This window comes from Schistocerca gregaria, chromosome 9 (genome assembly GCF_023897955.1).
Source record: "Schistocerca gregaria isolate iqSchGreg1 chromosome 9, iqSchGreg1.2, whole genome shotgun sequence".
In the NCBI taxonomy this organism is placed as follows: domain Eukaryota; kingdom Metazoa; phylum Arthropoda; class Insecta; order Orthoptera; family Acrididae; genus Schistocerca; species Schistocerca gregaria.
In genome coordinates, this window is record NC_064928.1 from 250,450,899 (window position 1) to 250,472,360 (window position 21,462).

The following is a 21,462-nucleotide window of genomic DNA, read 5'->3' on the forward strand; positions in this document are numbered from 1 at the left end:
TCCCGCAGGGCCTCACCGACAATCGTGCTTCCAGCGTGAGTGACAATGGTACACCAAGTACCCTCTGCCGCGCACCGTAAGACTGCTTTTGGGGTACAGACGTAGATGCAGATGTGTGTGATGTAGTGCTGTGCTGTTTGTGACGGGGAAGGAAGGAAGAGCGGCAGAGCCAAGACCGCGGCTGCGCTTATCAGCGGAAGTTGCCACACTCGGAACACAGAGGAGAGTCCGCGGACGTCACACGTTCTGTGAACCTTGTCCCACCTCCCGGCTACCCGGAAACCGCGGAGAAGCAATTGACAGGCAGCACGTGCCAGTGCAGCGTACACGCCGCTGTCGCGGGGGTTGGGGGGAGGGGGTGTTGCAGAGAGACCGCAGGGTTTAAATGGATATACACTGACGCGCCAAAGAAACTCGTAATAGGCACGCCTATTCTATTAGAGAGATATGTAAACAGGCAGAATACGGCGCTGCGGTCGGCAACGCCCATATAAGACAACAAGTGTCTGGCGCAGTTGTTATATCGTTTACTGCTGCTACAATGGCAGGTTATCAAGATTTAAGTGAGTTTCTACGTGGTGTTCCAGTCGGCGTACGAGCGACGGGACACAGCATCTCCGAGGTATCCATGAAGTGAGGATCTTCCCGTACGACAGTTTCCTGAGTACTGTGAATATCAGGAATCCGGTAAAACATCATATCACCGACATCGCTGCTGTCGGAAAAAAGATCCTGCGAGAACGGAACCAACGACGACTGAAGAGAATCGTTCAACGGTTTTTTTGTTTCTTTATTTTTGTTTTGTGGTTTTAGGGCGCCCAGACTAAGTTATGAACGCACTGCGAGGCACGAGGTTAAAACACCAACTAAAAGGGACAATGGGCAATCCCATGTCCAATCAACCTGACCCTCCCAGATTTTTTTGAAATTAAGAATGCATATACTAATCATAAATCATGACACAAATTATTTTTTCACAATTTTCTAACGAAAAAAAATTAAAAAGATGACATATTTTTGACTCGCAGGACAATGTTGTTTTCTTTACAAATCGTGTTCTAATTAAGCTAGAACAATAAAATTTACTTCACTGGAAAGCTCTTTTAAAGAGCTTTTATATGATACCAGACATCATTAGTTTAATATATGGATACACATTGTTTATAAAAACAACATTGTTGAATTTATCGAATTTTGAAAACCTGTATTTTTAAAATTCTCGAAAAGATATGTAAAAGATACACTTTACATCTACATATTCTGAAAGTTTCAACTTGGGATGAGCATGGGATCACTATCAAAAGCAATTTTACGTTAAGGGTAGTGCTTTAAAAATTCCTAAAAACTAAATAATTTTAGATATTAGGTCTACTTCTCACCAGCTGTATGTTGTTGTAAAATGTGGAAATTAAAAATAACCTATAATTTACAAAAGAACATGTTTTATGCTGTGTTTTATGCTTCTGTAATTAATAAATACAAAATGAGAACTTCAAAAAAAAAATAAACACAGAAAAATGAATATTTGAGATCAGAGCTAAATTCAGTTGGTAATTACTATTATTTACAAATAAATGTCCTATTAGTGCACTTCTTCATACTTCGAACTAATCAGTCTGTTGCACATCAACATTTCTGCACTGGATAACTTTCATGTTCGCCCTGTAGCAGTTTCAGGGTTCACGATTGCCACTACTTCCCTACTGCTTATGGAAAGAATGTCTGGATGACTCGGAAATGTAAAAGATGCTGATGGTCCATGTAGATATAAGAAACTAACTGTGATTTCATCCTTCTCCTGATTTTTTTCAAGTACACAGGTTAACCACCAGTGTCCATTATAATCACAAGCAACAAATCCTTTTATGTCTCTGAATAGTATTGTATCACAGTCAGAAACCGTCACCAACTCATCAGAGTTTGAATACACTTTTGTTATTATTTTTTCCTTGCTAAAAGGAATAAAAGTGTGAAGTTATTGTGTCCCTACAATTTTGCAGCATTTCTCAAATCTCTCCATAAGTTTCATTTCTTCATTTTTGTATTCTTCTTTAGCAGCATACTTGAAGTTCATTCGTTCTATGTTATCCTTGGCAAACATATAAATTTGTTTTGGTGTCATTATTTGATCACTGTATGGCCTTTGCAGACTTGCTCGAGCTGCAAGTCATTTAACTGCTCCACCAACACCATAACAAGCTCCCTTCCCATGTGAGGTGGCTGAAAAATGCCATTCAGCTTCAGTTTGGAAATCTTCTTCATGGTGGCACAGTTTGATAAAGTTCTTCCTAGTTTTATAATGAGCTGCTGTTCCATCAGAGAAATAATATATTTTTCTTGGTTTTCTACCGAATTTAACAGTCAGGAAGTCCATGAAGTACGATTGGAACAAATGCACAGCAACAAGGTGATGTGTTAGGCATTCTGATATGATTACAAGACTTGTGTGCTCGAGTCTGTTCCCATCCTTGTAATAAGCAACAATGGGATGAATCGTTGCTTGTATGTTTGTCCAGTGATAGCCTTGAACTTCGTCCTGGATGACAAAGGAGTAATTCTCAGAAAAGTCGCAGATCGCTAAGACCTCGCCTTCTTTAAGTTCATTTCTCAGTCTCTTTTGGAAGGTTGATTGTTCACTAGCAACAAATGAATGTCGTGTAAGCGATTTTAATTTATCAAAAAAAAACAATCAATAAAGTTGTCAGATGATTTTATGATTGTTTCTAGAGATGTATGATCAACGGAAACCCATTGCTGATAAATTATATTATTAATATCATTAGTATTCAACAAGTCTTGTAAATATGTCTTAAATGTTTCTGGTTCAGGGCAAAATTTACATTCACCAAAATGACAAGCAGGTAATGACGGATTACATTCAACTCTTGCAATGCATTCTTTGTAAGTTTTTATTGGATTATCTTCAGCCTTTGTCAGCTGAGGAATTTTACATCCAGTCAGCATCAGTTTGGAGTTTTGAAGGGTAGTACACACACAGACACTATGTGCGCCACTACTTCCACACAATTTTTGGGACGTAGGTCTGCAAACTTCGCAAATCCAATGTGGAGCTCTGGATGGTTGTCTTTAAAGTTCGCGTAAATTTCTTACAAATTACTTAAAACTTGCCGTTTTTTTTTTTTACTTGCAGTTTTTCTCCGTTATCTCTCAGAAGCACAAAATCTTTTTTCCCTGGTATTGCCCTGCTTATCTCATTAGAACAATAAAAGTTTCTAACAAAATCAGCAGTTGTTTGATCAAGAGTCTTGCAAGGTTTTGGGTTTAGTGAAGACAAAATTCCATTGGCCTTCACCAAATCTATTACTCTTCGGCCCATGTAATTTGTTACGTTAAATTCATCTTGCAGCTTTTAGGTAAAATAGTAAGAATTTCCATTTGTTTACTTCGAGATGTACATGTACGAAATTTATATCTCAGCTGACTGATCATCTCAAATTCTGCATGATCATGTACCTCTTCTTCTTTTTCGGAAGGAAGCAATAATACCTTTGTTTAAATTGTTGAAGTTAATTTAATTAGTTTTTCCTTAGGATATTTTGCTTCACACAGTTGTTTCTTCTTAATTGGCAATTCACCTACGGACTGCAAAGAAGCATTCAACCTTTCTAAGGCCTCACTTGCTGCAATGTCTTGTACGTCACTATCATATAAAACCTTTTCACTTTCTTGTTTCACCACAGAATACAGTAGATCATTATCATTTTCTGTGCTAGACATATCACAAATTTCTACTCATGAAATTTTTTTACGGCAGTTGTCCCACACTTTTTGTGAAACAGGCTGTAAGTTTTCTTGTGGTCATTGTGGCCCTTTTCATTAAATGGATTACAGCACAAAGTTGAAATTTTAGGCATTTTATGTTTCTCAAGTGAACAAACTAATTTTTAAAAAAATGTTTTTGAATTTGAATGCCCTAGCTTTCTATATTGGATCCTACACAGTATTACTTCTCTATTCTTTCACTTCCTGTAAAAAAATATTTAATTATGGTAATAGCATGCAAACATTAACTGGTTGTAGGCATACAAACTTACAGACTTCTGTGAGGTTTGTACAAAAGTACCATCAAGCTAGATTCCAAACACATTTCAGAGTTAATCACATAATTTCACTACAGCTGCCTCACAACAAAAGAATGTGTGGGTCACTTTCAAAAACAGGTGAAAATTGCTGACAATATTAACCAGAGATAAAATACTGAATAGATTGCAGATAGTAACACCAAAGAATCATTTTATATATAAGCTTTAAATGAGAGATAGCTTCCTCCCCCCCTCCCCCCCCCCGTGGTTTTACAGCTATTAATAAATAGTTAGCACTAAAGTTTAATAAGCAGTTATTCGTTTCAAAAGTACAATTTGTGGACCATGTAACAAAATCTAACTCTGTAATATTTTCATGTGTAGCAAAATAATAGAAATTCACCTATCTGACTGTGATTTTGGAGAATCGTGGTAAACATAAAATTGCTTTTGATAGTGATCCCATGCTCATCCCAAGTTGAAACTTTCAAAATATGTAGATGTAAAGTGTAACTTTCACATATATTTTTTTGATAATTTTAAAAATACAGTTTTTCAAAATTCGAGAAAAATTCAACAATGTTGTTTTTATAAACAATGTGTATCTATATATTAAACTAATGATGTTGGTATCATATAAAAGCTCTTTAAAAGAGCTCTCCAATTAAGTAAATTTTATTGTTCTAGCTTAATTAGAACACAAGTTATAAAGAAAACAACATTATTTCGCGAGTTAAAAATTTGTCATTTTTTTCAATTTTTGAAAGTTCATTACTCAGTAACTTTTTATCAGAAAAATATGAAAAACTTAATTTGTGGTACTATTTATGAGTACTGTAGGTATACTTAATTTCAGAGGGTAAGGTTGAAAACGATGGTTTCATTTGTTGATTTGGCGTGGAATGACCCCAACACTAAAAAAGGCACATTAAGAGGCAAGGGATTAAAAGAAAACAGCATAATCAAATGCCCTTAGACAGGTTTGTCAAGTGGATAAAACGAAGAACGCGAGCAGCTGCTCCTGGGTCATCCACTAAAATTTCATCGAGAGTACATGGCAGGCCAAGATCAACGCACAGTGTATTAAAATTCGGACAGGACGTTAAAATGTGGCGGACCGTCAGCAATTGCCCACTTGGGCAGAACGGCGCCGGCGCAGCGGTCAGCAGATGGCGGTGGCTGAACCGGCAGTGTCCAATCCGTAACCGGGCCAAAACGACCTCCTCCCGCCGAGAAGGGCGTGAAGAGGTCGTCCGAGCCGTGGGGAGAGGTTTCAAGGACCGAAGCTTGTTTTCAGTTAGTGTAGACCAATCGGCATGCCACAGCGATAAAATGCGCTGGCAAATGCCTCTGCTAAAATCAGTAGAAGGCACACAACAAGAAGCTGTCCGAGGCTGGAGGACCGCAGCCTTGACGGCGGATCCGGTGCACGAAGGGGTGAACCGGATACGGATCACTTAGGCTCTGGATGGCGCTCAGAGAATCGGAGCAAATGACATAAGCAGAATGTCGGCGGCGGCGGATGTAAAGAACAGCCTGATAGAGGGCAAATGGCTCAGCTGTGAAGACCGAACAATGGCCATGGAGCCGGAGTTTGAAACTGTGTGCCCCGACAATAACAGAACACCCGACACCGTCATTGGTCTTAGAGCCATATGTATAAATGAAGATCGTATTAATGAACTTCGAACGACGTAACAGAAGCGCAACCTTTCCGAAAATTGCTGCACATTTCAATGCTGGGACATCAACAAGTGTCAGCGTGAGAACCACTCAACGAAACATCACCGATATGGGCTCTAGGAGCCGAAAGCCCACTCGTGTACCCTTGGTGACTGCACGACACAAAGCTTTACGCCTCGCCTGGGTCCGCCAACAACGACACTAGACTGTTTGTTGTTGACTCGAAACATGTTGCTAGTCGAACGAGTCTCGTTTCAAATTGTATCGAACGGACGGACGTACACGAGAATGGAGACAACCTCATGAATCCATCGACCCTGAACGTGAGCACGGGACTGTTTAGGCTGGTGGAGCTCTGTAATGGTACGGGGCGTGTCCAGTTGGAGTGAAATGGGACCTCTGATACGTCTAGATACGACTCTGACGTACGCAAGCATCCTCTCTGATCACGTGCATCCATCCATGTCCATTGTGCATTCCGACGGACTTGGCAGTTCCACCAGGAGAATGCGACACACCACACGTCCAGAATTGCTACAATGTGGCTCCAGGGACACTCTTCTGAGTTTAAACCCTTCCGCTGGCCATCAACCTCCCCACACATGAACATTATTGAGCACGTCTTGGATTCCTTGCAACGTCCAGATCGTCACCCCCTATTCTTACGGATTTATGGACAGCCCTGCAGGATTCACGGTGTCAGTTCCCTCCAGCAGTACTTCAGACATCAGTCAAGTCTATGCCACGTCGTGTTGCGGCACTTCTGCGTGCTAGCGGGGGTTCTGCACGGTATTAGGCAGGTGTACCAGTTTCTTTGGCTCTTCAGTGTAACAACGCTGTTGAAGATTACGCGCACTTGGTCTTTGAGTACTTTTAGAACACCGGAAATAAAGGGTCACTGACGTAATAACGAGTGTAATTCAAGCGCCTGAAGAGTGTATTCGACGTAATTCGATTTTATAAACCACATCTTTACGTACTGGATTGGTACATAAGTTCGTAACGTTTAATAAACACAACAGACACACATACTAGAGATCTTAGTCATGAATAATACATTCTTCTTCAGTATTTACAGCAGTCTGCCAACGCAGGAGTAACTTTTCGATTTCGCAGCTGCACAAGTCATGTGGTTTTGAGGCGAAGAACGTGTCGAGCCATGCTCGAAGCGCATTTTCATAAGGAAAGGGAGTTCCTTGAAGGGTGTTTGGTACAGAGCGGAGAAGCTGAAAATCTGAGAGCGCAATATCAGGTGAATAAGTTCGATCCGTAATGAATGAGTTTTTTTTTCACTCTAGCAGAATGTGGGTGGACATCACTAGAGTTGCCAGACTTCCCAATTTTCTGGGACAGTCCTGGTTTCGGATTTAAAAAATGATCGTCCCGAAAATTGCTTTCGGGACGCCGGTTTAGTCCCGGTTTTGTGATGCCAAAGATATACTATCATACCGTCTATTTATTCCCAAATGCTGGCGTGGATTTGTGTTTCAACTGTCACTGTTAAGAAAAATAATGATTTTTGTTTCATTGTTGCTGCTGCCGGCGTCTATCAATGGTCTTTATTCTGCGTAACGGTTCTTTCTATTATTAACTCTTGTCTTGGGATTCAGTCCAGTTACGAAATTGCAGCTACGTGGTTCTCTGTCCGAGGCTTATCGTGCTTACTTCATATTTGCTCATGAGCTCCAAATTCCAAAGCGGAAGTGTTCCTTTCAAGACAAATATTCAGAAGAATGGTCTTTCATCAAACGAGGAAAACATGACTATGAAGTGGAATGTGGAATACGTAAGTCATATGTTTCCATTTCACATGGAGGAAGAGTAGAAATTAAAGATCATTTTTAGTTCGAAGTCATAAAAACAGAACCAATCAGTAGCAACACCGGAATTAACAATGTGTTATCATAGCGTTAAACATCATATAAGTCTTTGAAATAGTTAGACTGTACTTCTAGGCTAAGCTCTAATCTTTCTAACGATTCTGTCACAGCGTAGAGTATGGCGCTGGGCAGAACCAAAACAACAGCACTTTTGAAAGCAGTTTTGGCGCCTGAAAATGTCAAACAAATATGCGACAACTTTCCACTGGTCCGCTATTATTCAGCAGCTACAGATGCGAGTAATCACAAGGCTGAATACATATTTACATTAATTGTTCAATATCTTACATCCCAGAATGTCATTCAAGTGAAATTGATTAAATTAGTTTCGCTGCCAAATGAAACCGCGTCTTCAATAAGTATGTACTGCATTACTGCATTAGGAGAAAATAAAACTGATAAGTGTAAGTGTATTGCATTTTGCAATGACAATGCTAACACAAATTTTGGAGGAGTGCGATGAGCAGGTACAAATAATGTATTCGCTAGACTGAAAACGAATTTCTTTGAGACGTTGGTTATCCTGCTGACATACTACACAGTGCTGCCAAGACAGCCGATGACGTGACGGGTATTGACGTAGAAACCTTTATAATTAAACTTTTCAGTTACTTCCCCATATACACAGAACGAACGGAGCGTCTAAAGGAGTTTTGTGAGTTTGTGGGCATAAGAGTATCATGCATTGTTGTCAAATACAAAAACAAGTTGGTTGTCTTTCTTGCTGTAGAGAGGGTACTGACGTTGTATGACGCTCTTAAATCATTCTTCCTCTTAGAACAAAAGGCACCTAATTTTCTGACAACCCTCTTGGAGAATCCGTTAACGGAAGCATATCTGTGGTTCCTGCATAGTCAGTTGAGCGTGTTTCAGAGACAAATACTTAAAAGCTTCAGAAAGCTGACAACAGTGTTATAGAAGCAGCTGAGATTTTGGAAAATACTAGCAGAATCACAGAACGTCGTAAAGAAGAAAGTTTTATTCCACTCAAAGTGACATCTGTCTTGGAGAACAGCGAGGTTGCATTAACTAGTGAAATTCAAAAATTTCATGTTGATGTAGAACAGTTTAATGAAACGTGTGTAGCTTATGTAGAAAAATAGTCAAGAAATCTAAATGAGTTTTCCATTTTTAAATGTATGTTGCTGGACGCAGGACCTGAGTGGAGCAATGTGACAAGTACAATAACATTTGTGCAAGGTAAGAGGATTGTCAGTAGATCTAGTTTATTGTTTGAAAAATGTTCAAATGTGTGTGAAATCTTATGGGACTTGACTGCTAACGTCATCAGTCCCTAAGCTTACACACTACTTAACCTAAATTATCCTAAGGACAAACACACACATCCATGCCCGAGGGAGGACTCGAACCTCCGCTGGGACCAGCCACACAGTTATTGTTTGATCAGTTTTCTTTACTCAAGCAGTTCACTGAATCAGAAGTCAACAAAAATAATGATAACTGAGGGAGTAAATCATGTCAGGAGAAATGGACCTACCTCTATCGACAGACTGCATGCGTACAGCAGTATTCTCAGTTGCTGAATCTGTGTGAATACGTCTTTAGTGTTCCAGGACATAATGCAAACGTGGGACGAGTATTTTCGCTCATAACTGTGCAGTACACTGAGGAAACAAACAGATTACAAGTACCAACGGTCGAAGCAATAATTAAATGTGTTTTTAATTATCTACGTTTTATGCATACATCATATAGTGGAAAGATCTTCTCTCCAAAGCTCAGAATTCAGATAAATAGGAGGCATAGAATAACAAATTATGTGAACTTTGCACTTCAACATACAGTCTTTCAATAGACAATTCTGTATCACGTATTAATATTTCAAAATAAATAATACTTGTGTTACCAACACTACGAGGGTGAGTCAAATGAAAACCTTAATTTTGTTTAAATATTACTTATTGTGCAGAAGTGGTACAAAGCTGTATCACTTTTCAACATAATCACCTCCACGCTCAATGCAAGTCCCCCAGCGCTTACAAAGTGCATAAATTTAGAAAAAAAAAATACTTTTGGTAGTCTGCGAAACCACTCATGCACCGCGTGGCGTTCCTCGTTATCAGAACGGAACTTCTTTCCTCCCATTGCATCTTTGAGTGACCCAAACATATGTAAATCACTTATGGCAAGGCCTGGGTTGCTCGCTCTCTTCGTTTCCGATTGGTGGAAGTGAACCCAGGTTTCGTCCCCAGTAAGGAAACCATCACCTTCTTCACAAGCATCAACACGTCGTTCTCTCATTACAGGAGTCAGCTGCCGTGGCACCCATCTTGCGACACTGTGAAACTGTAGCACATCTTGCACAATGTGGTGTGCTGATCCACGACTAATCTGTAAACATGCTGCAATGTCATTCAGTGTCACTCGGCGGTTTTCCTTCACTATGGCTTCAACTGCTGCAATGTTCTGTGGAGTTAAAACCCGTTGTGCCTGATCTGGACGAGGAGCACCTTCCACCGAGGTCACACCATCTTTGCACCGCTAGGTGGCGAGAGCTGCGTATCTGATGAGCCAGTGTGCGGAGCGGCATTCAGCTGGGAGGATGTGTTGAGTGTCCACCTGTGATTTCCGTAATACTCAGTGTTTGGTGTGTGGCGATTTTACGAAGCTTCCACGAACAGAACAGTGCGTGTGTATCAAATTCTGCGCGAATCTCGGGAAAAGCGCTACGGAGACCGTTGCAGTGATACACCAAGTGTTTGGGGGACAGAGCAGAGCCGTACGCATGTGTTTGAGTGCCATGCTCGGTTCAGGGCCGGCTGTACAGATGTCGAAGATGATGCTCACACTAGAAGGCCCGTTAGCCGCACATTGCCAGACATTGTTGCCATACTTCAACAACTGATTCGTGCAGATCGATGTCGAACCATTCACGACCTTGCAGATGTAGTGGGTATTGGTTATGGGCACGCATCGTGTCGCCGCAAAATTTGTGCCAAGGATCTTGACTGCCGTAACAAAAGGCACAGCGTGTTGAAGTGTGCACGGACCTTCGTCAGACCGCCTCTGATGATCCAACCTTCTTGTCACAGGTTATCACCAGCGACAAGAGCTGGATTTACGATTATGATCCAGATGCAAAACAAAAATCGTCCCAGTGGAAGAGCCCAGGCTATCCAAGAGCCAATAAAGCGAGACAGGTGAAGAGCAAAGTGAAGAGTGTGAGGTAACGGGCGGGTTGTGGCGCACTGGAAATATTCTAAGTTCAGAGTTGGTACAACCGCACCAAACATGTGGTGCCAAACGTTAGCCGGACGAGAGCGGTTGCCGCAGCGCATGGCCCAGGCCGAGCACGTGGCTGGGAATTCCATGGTGACGCTGTGTGGATGAAGCTGACACGCCGGGAGTGCCAAAGATGGCGGACTTTGTGAAACCATAATGGCAGACATTTCACAGTTCGTATAAAAATTAGTAGTAGCCAGATGAATCATGATACCTCAAAAAGAAACATGTACACTGCCATTATTTGCACGATGTTTCTGTTCGTGTTATCAGATTTTCAATATCTTTATTAGTTTAAAGTTTAGTATCTGGCTGTAAATCATACAAGTAACACCCAGCAACGAATTTCCAAAATATAAGTGCTTCATCCGATTTTGTCGATCACCATGTCTTTAGAAAGCTATTTGTGTAAAACTCGAATATATTCTTACCCGTGGTCTAGGGGTAGCGTCTTTGATTCATAATCAAAACGTCTTCGGTCCCGGGTCCGATCCCCGCCACTGCCTAAATTTTGATAAATAATCAGCATTGGCGGCCGAAGACTTCCGGCATAAGAAGTCAGCCTCATTCTGCCAACGGCCTTGTCAAAGAGGGCGGAGGGGCGGATAGAGGTTCAGGGCACTCTCTTGTCCTAGGGGTGGGAAATTGCCCCTAAAGGCGGAAGAATCAGCAATGATCAAAGACATGAGGATGCAGAAGGCAATGGAAACCACTGCATTAAAGACATGTAACGTGTATCCACAGGACATGTGGCCTGTAGTTGAAGAAGTGTCATGATGATCTCTCCATTGGCAAAAGATTCCGGAATAGTCCCCCATTCGGATCTCCGGGAGGGGACTGCCAAGGGGGAGGTTACCATCAGAAAAAGATTGAATAATCAACGAAAGGAGAATGTTCTACGAGTCGGGGTGTGGAATGTCAGAAGCTTGAATGTGGTAGGGAAACTAGAAAATCTGAAAAGGGAAATGCAAAGGCTCAGTCTAGATATAGTAGGAGTCAGTGAAGGGAAGTGGAAGGAAGACAAGGATTTCTGGTCAGATGAGTCTCGGGTAATATCAACAGCAGCAGAAAATGGTATAAAAGGTGTAGGATACGTTATGAATAGGAAGGTAGGGCAGAGGGTCTGTTATTGTGAACAGTTCAGTGACCGGGTTGTTCTAATCATAGTCGACAGCAGACCAACACCGACAACGATAGTTCAGGTATACATGCCGACGTCGCAAGCTGAAGATGAACAGATAGAGAAAGTGTATGAGGATATTGAAAGGGTAATGCAGTATGTAAAGGGGGACGAAAATCTAATAGTCATGGGTGACTGAAAGTGCAGTTCTAGGGGAAGGAGTAGAAGAAAACGTTATAGGAGAATATGGGCTTGGGACAAGGAATGAAAGAGGAAAAACACTAATTGAGTTCTGTAACAAGTTTCAGCTAGTAATAGCGAATACCCTGTTCAAGAATCACAAGAGGAGGAGGTATACTTAGAAAAGGCCGGGAGATACGGGAAGATTTCAATTAGATTACATCATGGTCAGACAGAGATTCCGAAATCAGATACTGGATTGTAAGGCGTACCCAGGAGTAGATATAGACTCAGATCACAATATAGTAGTGATGAAGAGTAGGCTGAAGTTCAAGACATTAGTCAGGAAGAATCAATACGCTAAGAAGTGGGACACGGAAGTTCTAAGGAATGACGAGATACGTTTGAAGTTCTCTAACGCTATAGATACAGCAATAAGGAATAGCGCAGTAGGCAACACAGTTGAAGAGGAATGGACGTCTCTAAAAAGGGCCATCACAGAAGTTGGGAAGGAAAACATAGGTACAAAGAAGGCAGCTGCGAAGACACCATGGGTAACAGAAGAAATACTTCAGTTGATTGATGAAAGGAGGAAGTACAAATATGTTCCGGGAAAATCAGGAATACAGAAATACAAGTCGCTGAGGAATGAAATAAATACGAAGTGCAGGGAAGCTAAGACGAAATGGCTGCAGGAAAAATGTGAAGACATCGTAAAAGATATGATTGTCGGAAGGACAGACTCAGCATACAGGAAAGTCAAAACAACCTTTGGTGACATTAAAAGCAACGGTGGTAACATTAAGAGTACAACGGGAATTCCACTGTTAAATGCAGAGGAGAGAGCAGATAGGTGGAAAGAATACATTGAAAGCCTCTATGAGGGTGAAGATTTGTCTGACGTGATAGAAGAAGAAACAGGAGTCGATTTAGAAGAGATGGGGGATCCAGTATTAGAATCGAAATTTAAAAGAGCTTTGGAGGAGTTACGGTCAAATAAGGCAGAAGGGATAGATAACATTCCATCAGAATTTCTAAAATAATTAGGGGAAGTGGCAACAAAACGACTATTCACGTTGGTGTGTAGAATATATGAGTCTGGCGACATACCATCTGACTTTCGGAAAAGCATCATCCACACAATTCCGAAAACGGCAAGAGCTGACAAGTGCGAGAATTATCGCACAATCAGCTTAACAGCTCATGCATCGAAGCTGCTTACAAGAATAATATACAGAAGAATATAAAATTAAATTGAGAATGCGCTAGGTGACGATCAGTTTGGCTTTAGGAAAAGTAAAGGCACGAGAGAGGCAATTCTGACGTTACGGCTAATAATGGAAGCAAGGCTAAAGAAAAATCAAGACACATTCTTAGGATTTGTCGACCTGCAAAAAGCGTTCGACAATATAAAATGGTCCAAGCTGTTCAAAATACTGAAAAAAGTAGAGGTAAGCTATAGGGAGAGATGGGTCATATACAATATGTACAACAACCAAGAGGGAATAATAAGAGTGGACGATCAAGAACGAAGTGCTCGTATTAAGAAGGGTATAAGACAAGGCTGTAGCCTTTTGCCCCTACACTTCAATCTGTACATCGAGGAAGCAATGATGGAAATAAAAGAAAGGTTCAGGAGTGGAATTAAAATACAAGGTGAAAGGATATCAATGATACGATTCACTGATGACATTGCTATCCTGAGTGAAAGTGAAGAAGAATTAAATGATCTGCTGAACGGAATGAACAGTCTAATGAGTACACAGTATGGTTTGAGAGTAAATCGGAGAAAGACGAAGGTAATCAGAAGTAGTAGAAATGAGAACAGCGAGAAACTCAACATCAGGATTGATGGTCACGAAGTCAATGAAGTTAAGGAATTCTGCTACCTAGGCAGTAAAATAACCAATGACGAACGGAGCAAGGAGGACATCAAAAGCAGATGGCAAAAAAGGCATTTCTGGCCAAGAGAAGTCTACTAATATCAAATACCGGCCTTAATTTGAGGAAGAAATTTCTGAGGATATACGTCTGGAGTACAGCATTGTATGGTAGTGAAACATACAAAACCGGAACAGAAGAGAATCGAAGCGTTTGAGATGTGGTGCTTTAGACGAATGTTGAAAATTAGGTGGACTAATAAGGTAAGGAATGAGGAGGTTCTACGCAGAATCGGAGAGGAAAGGAATATGTGGAAAACACTGATAAGGAGAAGGGACAGGATGATAGGACATCTGTCTGCTAAGACATGAGGGAATGACTTGCGTGGTACTAGAGGGACCTGTAGAGGGCAAAAACTGTAGAGGAAGACAGAGATTGGAATACGTCAAGCAAATAATTGAGGAAGTAGGTTGCAAGTGCTACTCTCAGATGAAGAGGTTAGCACAGGAAAGGAATTCGTGGCGGGCCGTATCAAACCAGTCAGTAGACTGATGACAAAAAAATAAAAAAATAAATACTTGAATAGTACATGAGTTATTGGAGGTCAAAGTGGCCGATTACTACTAATCACATTAGGCCTTAAGTACTCCACAGTTACACGAAAGAAACGGTAGCAGCATGCTTGTAAATATATTTATTCATCTATGTATTTGTTTATATCTGATGTATACTAGTCATGAAGAAATTGGTTAAATATTTACTATGTTTTAGACAGCACAGAGACATTGGGCTGCTGGCCTACCTTTTGTGCTATTCCTTCGATATATGTTAATTTCAGTTTTTTATGTATCTAATAATGTGTGTTATAGCGTGTTTATGGTCCAGCCGTAGGAATATTAATTTAATTTCAAGTTATTAAAATGTAAATCCAGTATTTGGAATGTGTTTCATTTCGTTTGTGTGGATACGTTTGTTTGGAGACACGGAGGGAGCACTCAAGCCAATCACAGAGATCGTTAGTAAGAGAGACGTATGGAGGTGGGGGAGGAGCATCGTTTTCGAGAGAGGACAGGGAGTTCAGAACAGTGCAGCGCAATGGACTGTCACACAGGACACGGGCAGCGTCCTGGACTGAACGGTCCGACGGGCGCACGGTGGAGGGAGAGGCTTGAGTGTGGAGCGGTTTGCGTGTGGTCGCGGCAGGCAGAAATACTTCGGAGTGCCGACTAGCGCACTTGTGAGATTTCAGTCGCTTCTACAGTGAAGGCGTAGTGTGTGTTTACAAGTGAATATGTCGCGAGCCATGTTGTCGTTCATAGCTAATTACGTGCAGTAGGAATCTATTGTTTCCCTATTATTCAACTTATATTTTATTTAATTGCTGGACCATAGGCACCAGTAAGTGTTTTGCAGAAATATATGGCATTCTCAAAAGAACTTCTGCTATCGTACTCATCATTTAAAGTCGTTAAAATAGTACCTGCAGATTTTAATTAATTACAATCTTTCATATATAAATTTCTATATTAATTCGCAATTGCCAAGAGATAGGAACCTTCGACCATTCGATTCATGTGTGTATTCATATTGTATACTGTAGATTCAGCAGTATTTGGTTTGTCTACCTGTCCCAGCCCCTAGACGACGAAACCAGCCAAAACTTTTAATATGTCGGAGGCTACGTACTCGAGGGGCACCTCATTTCATTCATTTTCTATTTGAAAGCCCGAAGAGCATCATCATCTTTTCTTTGATACCATGGGAATTGTGCACAAAGAATTCCTCCCATCCAACCAAACAGTGAATTCCACGTACTACTACGATGTTTTGCGACGGTCCCGTGAAAACGTGCACTGACAACAGCCCGAACTTTGGCGTCAAGGGAACTGGCTGCTGCATCACGACAACGCGCCCTGTCACACGTCCTGCCTCACCAGGACCTTTTTGGCAAGAAAAACAACATGGCGGTTATACCCTACCTGCCGTACTCGCCAGATTTGCCACCTTGAGACTTCGCGCTATTCCCAAAACTAAAACTCAAGTTGAAAGGCTGTCGGTTCGACACTCTAGAGACGATTCAAGAAGCATCGCTAGCAGTGACAAACACCCTCAAAGAACAGGACTTCCATAAAACGTTTGATCAGTTGCAGAAGCCCTGGGACCCGTGTGTACATATGGATGGGGTGATGGTGACCATTAGTCCAAAAGTAAGGTTTTCAACAGGTGGCAGCACCAGTCCCGAAAATTTTGGATAGCACCTCGTATTGTAAAATGTTCTTACCATTTGAATGTCCTCCCTTGGATTTTATTAAATTAATCACAGTGTAAAGTGTTCATTTATTTATTTATTTTGCTAAATCAATTGAATACAGCAGAAATTTGCACAAATATTTCACTTTTTTAGTTTAAGAAAAGTGTCCCGAAATATCCTGGTTTATGATGCACAAATTATGGCCGTTTTTAGAGAAACGTCTCAGTTTACTAGGAACAAATTCGGGCAACTCTAGTTATCGCAGAGCAGCATCACCTCACGCAGTCTTCCTGGTCGTTGTACGTCTGCAAGACGCCTCAGTTGTTGACAGTAAATGTCAGCAGAGCTGTTCGCAGTACGCTGAATCACTAGCTGCATAACATTATTTTTAATGGATGAGACCAGGTCTTTGTGTGTGGAGTTGCTGCTTCGTTTATGCTCAACCATTCCTTTCTCTTCCTTACATTACGATAAAAACACCATTTTTTGTCACCAGTAACGATAGAGGACATGAATGGTCAATGTTGTTCATGAGCCACTTAATGACGAGCAAGCAGAGATGCACATTTGGGCTCCCACTGATTTTTGTGATTTTGGCTCATAACATGCGGTACCCATACATCCGATTTTTGAACCTTCCCCACTGCATGCAGATGTCGCACCTTGGTGGAATGATTACAGTGCACTACATTTTCCAGGGGGAAAAGACTTAGAATGCTCTGCAGTATAATAGTGCTGGCCACAATTTTCGGCGGAGACGGTGGAATTGGGATTGAGAGAGTGGTTCCCCTTTTCCTACCAAAGTCTTTTACAGAGGAGCATATTAGTCTGTTTTGTGCCACGACAGCAGCATTCTTCGGCTGTTTCTCTTCTTTTCCCTGTTACAGCGTGGTGTGCTGCTTATATAAGACGAATTCCAGGGGCAGTAAAGTTTTGGCAGTTTATTTACATACACACAGCAAAAAAAGTTTTACGTCACCTCAGTTCCGAGAGTTCTAGAACCTGTGCAGAAAATTGGAATAAAGATCAACATAAACATCATTCCTGTCCTTTTCATTGCTCATGAAAACCGCACATTGCATGTTCTACCACTACACAGTGAGACCTTCAGAGGTGGTGGTCCAGATTACTGTTCACACTGGTACCTCTACTACCCAGTAGCACGTCCTCTTGCATTGATGTATGCCGTATTCGTCGTGTCATACTGTCCACAAGTTCATAAAGGTACTGTTGGTCCAGGTTTTCCCACTCCTCAACGGCGATTCGGCGTGGATCCCTCAGAGTGGTTGGTGGGCCACGTCGTCCATAAACAGCCCAGGTATGTTCGACAGGGTTCATGTCTGGAGAACATGCTGGAAACTCTAGTCGAGCGACGTAGTTATCCTGAAGGAAGTCATTCGCAAAATGTGCACGTCCTTGAAGGCGAATGCCTCACCAATGTGCCGCCAATATGGTTGCACTATTGGTTGGAGGATGGCATCCGCGTATCGTACAGCCGTTATGGCGCCTTCCATGACCACCAGCGGCGTACGTCAGCCCCACATAATGCCACCCCAAAACATCATGGAACGCCCACCTTGGTGCACTCTCTGGACAGTGTCTCAGGCGTTCAGCCTGACCAGGTTCCCACCAAACACGTCTCCAACGATTGTCTGGTTGAAAGCATATGTGACACTCGTTGGTGAAGAGAACATGATGCCAGTCCTGAGTGGTCGATTCGGCATGTTGCTGGACCCATCTGTACCACGCTGCATGCAAAGATGGACCTCGCCATGGACGTCTGGAGTGAAGTTGCGCATCTTGCAGTCTATTGCGCATGATATGAGTCGCAACACGATTTCCCGTGGCTGCACGAAAAGCATTATTCAACATGGTGGCGTTGATGTCAGGGTTCCTCCGAGCCATAATCCGTATGTAGCGGTCATCCACTGCAGTAGCAGTCGTTGGACGGCCTGAGGGAGGCATGTCATCGACAGTTCCTGTCTCTCTGTATCTGCTCCATGTCCGAACAACACAGTTTTGTTTCACTCCGAGATGCGTGGACACTTCCCTTGTTTAGAACTCTTCCTGGAACAAAGAAACAATGCGGACGCGATCGAACTGCGGTATTGACCATCTAGGCATGGTTGAAGTACAGACAACACTAGCTGTGGAATGACTGGAACTGATCGGCTGTCGGATTCCCCCTGTCTTATAGGCGCTGCTCATGCATGGTTCTTTACGTCTCTGGGCGAGTTTAGTGACATGTCTGAACAGTCAAAGGGTCTGTGTCTGTGATACAGTACCCACTGACAACGTCTATCTTCAGAAGTTCTGGGAACCGGACTGATTCAAAACTCTTTTTGATGTATGTTTTTCGGCACATTGACATACTTTGACACATATAACCAACAAATAATTACTCATAACATAAGGTTCAAACAAAATCGTATCCCGTCCAACGGAAGTTCATTTTACACTACTTTACGTTCGCCAAAGAATGCAGCAAAAACAAAGAATTTTGTATTACAAAATAATTTTTTGAAAGATAGTTAAGCCACCACGAGGCACCATCGAATAATATCGACGTCAAGACAGCCGGTATATGTGTGAAGTGCCCGTTAAACAGAGACAGTGCCTCATAAAGTTCTTTTGGTCAAAAAAAGGCGATCGTTTGGTGACTTCAGGACCCTTGTAATTACCTCAGAAACGTTGGCATGTGCTCACTAACTCAGTCAAACCTAGATTTACGCTTCATTCTGGATATAAAACGCATGTTTTACCTGCGTAAGTACTGTAAATTTGAACCACTGGATCTCGGTAACAGATAATGATAGCGGAAAAAGTTTCGAAGGTCCTCGAGATCATCTTCAGAACATATGGTAAAAATTTCGAGGTCTGTCGTGAACATGAATATCATAGAAGTGGTCATCTCCGCAATTGGTACTTTTCGGGATTCTCCCTGGAACCGCCCATGAACAAGTGGTGCTTTTATAAGCCAACCGAGGCCCACGCTAACCACAACTAATGCAAAAGAATCAACCAATTCATTCAGTTTACCTTGGCTTGAGGAAATGCGTGATGTTTAATTTTTGTCAGTGTACTGTGGGGTAGCTGGAGTCTTCCGATAAGTAGACAAATGGTCGCTAGGCCAAGGACTGTCCAAAACACTTGACGCCTTATCTTCAAATGGTTCAAATGGCTCTGAGCACTATGGGACTTAACATCTACGGTCATCAGTCCCCTAGAACTTAGAACTACTTAAACCTAACTACTAACCTAAGGACATCACACAACACTCAAGTCATCACGAGGCAGAGAGAATCCCAGACCCCGCCGGGAATCGAACCCGGGAACCCGGGCGCGGGAAGCGAGAACGCTACCGCATGACCACGAGCTTCGGACACGCGCATTATCTTCGTGATGAATAAACCCCGAGAGATAACCCACCGGAAAATCGCATTTTCGCAAGCAGTTATTTGGAACATGTTAGAACCGAGCCCTCTCGTGCATAGACCAATAACCTTGGAAAAGTATACGTGCGAAAAATTGAGCAGTACATTCGTTACGCAGTCAATTTTTTTGTTATTACAACTCTGAAGACTTTGAGACTGTCATAACTTACACAATATGAAATGCAAGTCTTTACTCATAATTAGCATTATTTCACGAATCACCGGAACGGTGAACACGCATCTGCAGACCATAGCTGTACGATCCTGCTAATGAGGGGAATGTTGTTTTTCCCAGTAGTTTCTGCCTACATTCAGCAAGTCAGTCGTTGTCTCATAACGCTTTTCTTATTGGAGGGCGTTTCCACTTCGGCGTTGTCGTAGTTATCTTTTTGTGGTTTTCTGCCTGTACTTACCCGTGTCGAGTTTGTTGTTGACAGCAGAGGCAGTATGCATGAATGCAGCGTGTTCGCCTCTACCTGGGTAGAATACTAACCGTATGAGCACAACCCCATTCACGAGAGTAACCAGCTGAGCAGTGTATCGTGTCAAATACGATTTCTAAGCTTTAGAATTCAGCGCAATTTTCGAAATGCTTAATTGTCATGCTACTTCATCCTCCGGAAGTCAGTTGTGAAATCTGGAAACTGATATACCTTCGAAGAAAAAAAAAGACGTACCACGCAGGAATTATCTAACTGCGATCGAAATCGGTAGATGCGATGTACATGTACGGACAAACAAGTGATTACAATTTCAGAAAAACTGGATGACTTATTCAAGAGAACGAGTTTCACGAACTGAGCAAGTCAATAACGCGTTGGTCCACCTTTGGCCTTACCAACAAGTTATTTGGTTTGTCATTGATTGATAAGAGTTGTTGGATGTCTCCTGAGGGCTATCATGCCAAATTCTGCCCAATTGGTGTGTTAAGATCGTCAAAATGTCGAGCTTGATGGAGGGCCTTGGTCAAAATACCTCAAACTTTCTCAACTGGGGAGAGATCCAGTAACCTTTTTGGCCAATGTAGGGTTAGGCATTATCTTGCTGAAATGTAAACCCGGGGTGGCTTGCCATGAAGAGCAACGTAACAGGGCGTAGAATATCGTCGACGTTCTACTGTGCTGTAGTGGTGCCGCAGATGACAACCAAAGTGATCCTGGCACCCCAGACCATGAGGTGCCTGTTGTCGGGCCGTATGGCAGTTAGGTTGGTATCCCAACAGAGTATCTCCAGACACGTCTTCACTGGTCATCATCGCTGAATTCTCTCATCACCAAATACGGTTCTACTCCGTTCAGTGAGGGTCCAGCCAGACGACGCGCCAGATAGTGGTGGGATACCAGTCTGACAGTCGGCTGGCAACCAGTGCTAATGGTCTGCAGCGCCTTTTCATCTCAGAGAAGGAACTCTTTGGCTATCATCCGCAGCACTGTTCCAGTGCAGAGGTACGTCGACGATATTCTACGCCTAGTTTTGTTGCCCTTCATGGAAAGCCATTCTGGGTTTACATTTCAGCAAGATAATGCCCATGCACACAGAACGACACTTTCTACTGCTGATCTCTCCAGAAATGAGAACGTTCGGAGCATTATCGGCAGAAAACTAAAATCATCTCAAGATTTTGACAGTCTAACGCACCAGTTGGGCAGAATTTGGTACAATATCGTTCAGGAGGACACCCGACAACTACGTCAATCAATGGCAAGCCGAATCACTGCTTGCATAAAGGTCAGACGTTGACAAACGT

At 42.2% G+C, this 21,462-nt stretch overlaps 1 protein-coding gene across 2 annotated transcripts in view; it reads left to right on the forward strand.

The window, feature by feature from the left end:
- The window catches only part of LOC126291606 (uncharacterized), a 73,502-nt gene that overhangs the window by 31,325 nt on the left and 20,715 nt on the right, over positions 1-21,462 (forward strand). The gene's annotated exons all lie outside the window — the stretch shown is intronic.